This window comes from Cryptomeria japonica, chromosome 9, assembly GCF_030272615.1.
Source record: "Cryptomeria japonica chromosome 9, Sugi_1.0, whole genome shotgun sequence".
NCBI classification, from domain to species: domain Eukaryota; kingdom Viridiplantae; phylum Streptophyta; class Pinopsida; order Cupressales; family Cupressaceae; genus Cryptomeria; species Cryptomeria japonica.
In genome coordinates, this window is record NC_081413.1 from 38,582,872 (window position 1) to 38,586,307 (window position 3,436).

Consider the following 3,436-nt stretch of genomic DNA (forward strand, 5'->3'; position numbering starts at 1 on the left):
CTCTTTTTACTTACTTTACTATGGTTAGGGGCATCACCCCTAACTTACCTCTGAGATATTCAAAGTAATCCTTTTGTAGTGGTTTGGTGAAGATATTAGCCACCTGCTCTTTTGTTGGCATATACTCCAACTGTTGGCATTATAACAGACAAGAAGAAGGTTGGCATTCCAATTACAATGAGAGATTGTTGGCATTTCAATAAGGATATTGAGAAGGTTGTTGATGACTATGGATATAACTAATTAAAGATGATTACTGTCTTAATATTATTATTTTGTCATTGATGTCAAGAAATTGATTTTCTAATTCAGTATGATGTTGCCATATCTTAAGAAGTATGATTTGATGAGTACAAAGATGTCGATAAAAGACACAAAAAGAATATGATGAATAAGGGGATAAGTTATTCAATGGGCAACTATTACCGAGTTAGACAATGATGAGATGATGATGTTTACATTGTTTTGATATCCTACATATGCTATTGTTTGAAAGGTTAATACTATACTATGTTACCGAGCAAAGAACCTAGTCTGTAAACACTAAGGTTATTGCTATCGGTTAATGAAGGCAGAATGTCTACCAAGTGAAGTTTAGTATTTACTGAGTTACAACTAAGCTATAACAGAATGCATTAAATGTTTACATGTGATATTTAATGAAGGAAGCTGATGAGCTAGAGCGGATTAAATGATTGGTAAGCCGTGTATAAATATTGTTAAAGAATCTATGGTAAAGAAAGATCGGTAGGAAGATCTATAGCTCAGATTGAACTGCAATACCCTAACACAAGTTCCAAGGTGAGGTAAAACATTTTCAAATCGAAGGATACATTGAAACTGGACAAGATTGAAGATTTGATGGCTATGATTGATCATGGGAAATGTGATCAAGGAGATTAAGCGGTTGGAAGATTGTTTATAAATAGGAAACTGTTCATCACACCGAGCACCTATCCATTGACAATGGAAGAGATAAAGGCAAAACAAGAACATATTTAAGCAATGATTGAAATAACATCTGCATTGACCGACTCAAAGTTTAATGATCTAGAAGGATGTACTAATGCAAAGGCAATGTGGACTAAGTTCATATCTGTGTATGGTGGAGATGAACATGTTCAAAGAGCAAAAGTGGATAGTCTCAGAGGACAACTTGAATCTATGAGGATGAATGAAGGTGAGAACATAACCCAGTATAGTACAAGACTAAAGGAGATTGTAAATCAAATCAAAGGAGCAGGAGGAACTATTGAAGAAAAGGATGTAACAAGTAAGATGCTGAGAACCCTTCTACCTACCTATGCAATCCAAGTCTCTGCAATCAATGAATTGAGGTATGTACCCAATATGCCAGTTTCTTTAGATGCTACTATTGGTAAGCTACATGGATTTGAGTTAAGTAAATTTGATAATAGTGGGTCATCGGTAAATAAAGTTGAATCTGCATTCAGTTCTTTTCATATTGATGAAACTGATACAAAGGAAGTTGTTTATGTGGCTATCAAAGATGGATCAGATGAAGAAAGGTATGAAGAAAAAGCTTTAATATCTCATATAAATACTAATGATTCTTGGATCATAGATAGTGGTTGCTCACATCACATGACAAGTGATAAACACAAGTTTATTAAATTAGATGATTATGATGGAGGCTATGTAAGATTTGGTAATGATGCACCATGTCCGGTAAGAGGTAAAGGATCCATAACACTTCTTGACAATGCTAAATGTAATGATGTTCATTGGGTTGAAGGTTTGAAATACAATTTGTTGAGTGTAGCACAACTAAACAAAATAGGTTACCAAATAGAGTTTAAAAAAGGAATTGTCAAAGTTCATGACAAGCATGGAAAGTTAGCTGCTACCGGGACACAAACAAGAGGTAATACATTTCACCTTGACTCAACTCGGAATAAATGTCTATATGCAAGGATAGATGATACCTGGTTATGGCATAAAAGGTTTTGTCATGTTAATTTTGATAATTTGATCAAAATAAGTAAGAAGCACCGAGTAAGAGGTCTACAGAGTCTTGAAAAACCTAAGAATGCTATGTGCCGAGGATGCCAGATGGTTATTATGACAAGATCAAGTTTTATAAGTAAGTCCTACCCTTCTAAGGGAATTTTAGATCTTGTGCATACTAATCTTTGTGGTCCTATGAAAGTTCAAAGTTATTATGGTGATAAATATTTCATATTATTTGTGGATAATTACTCAAGGATGATGTGAGTAATGTTTTTAAAAGAAAAATCAGAAGCTTTTCAAATGTTTAAATGGTACAAGGCTAGAGTTGAAAATGAAACAGGAAGACAACTAAAATATCTCAGATCAGAGAGAGGAGGAGAGTTTACTTCTGATGAGTTCAACTTATTTTGCAATGATCATGGTATAAAAAGACAAGTCTCTGCACTGAGAACTCCACAACAAAATGGGATAGCTGAGAGAAGGAATAGATCTATTGTGGATTGTGCCAGAACCTTGATAATTGAAAAGAAAGTTCCACAAACATTTTGGAGAGAAGCAATAAGCATAGCAGTTTACACCCTGAACCGAGTACAACTGAAGAAAGGAACTTTGAAGACACCTTATGAAATTTGGTATGACAAGAAACCTAATGTAAGTTATTTTAAAATCTTTGGAAGTAGATGCTATGTTGACAAAGATGATAGAAATGGTAAGTTTGATCAGAAAAGTGAAGAAGGAACATTTCTAGGTTATTCTTCTAGAAGCAAAGCATTTAAATGTCTGATCAAATCATCTAACAAAATAGTAGAAAGTGCAAATGTGAAAATTGATGAATTTGCAGAAACAAATGATGAAGGAAACTTCGAAGAACCAGAAGATTATGAAGGATTTGTCTATGTTCAACCGAGAAGTCCTATCGAGAAGACTACTGAAGAAAATATCCAGTTACCGAGTGATGAAGAAGATCATATAGAGCCTACTAAGCCTATATTAGCCAAGTATGTCAGAAGGAATCATGCACCAAGTTAGATTATAGGAGATAAGAATGATCCAGTGATGACAAGGAACAAACTGAGACAGAACACATGTCTAATATCTGAATTTGAACCGAGAATAGTGAAAGAGGCATTTAACAGTGAAGAATGGATAAATGCTATGACAGAAGAGATTGATAAAATCAAGAAGAATGACACATGGACACTAGTCCAAAGACCGAAGGACAAAAATGTAATCGGTACAAAGTGGATCTTCAGAAACAAGCTAAATGAAAAAGGTGAGGTCATTCGGAATAAAGCAAGACTAGTCTGCAAAGGTTATGCCCAAGAAGAAGGAATTGATTATGGTGAGACTTTTGCACTTGTGGCAAGACTTGAAGGAGTAAGAACATTGTTGGCATATGTTGCTTACAATAATTTCAAGGTATATCAAATGGATGTCAAATCTGCATTTCTGAATGGTATATTAG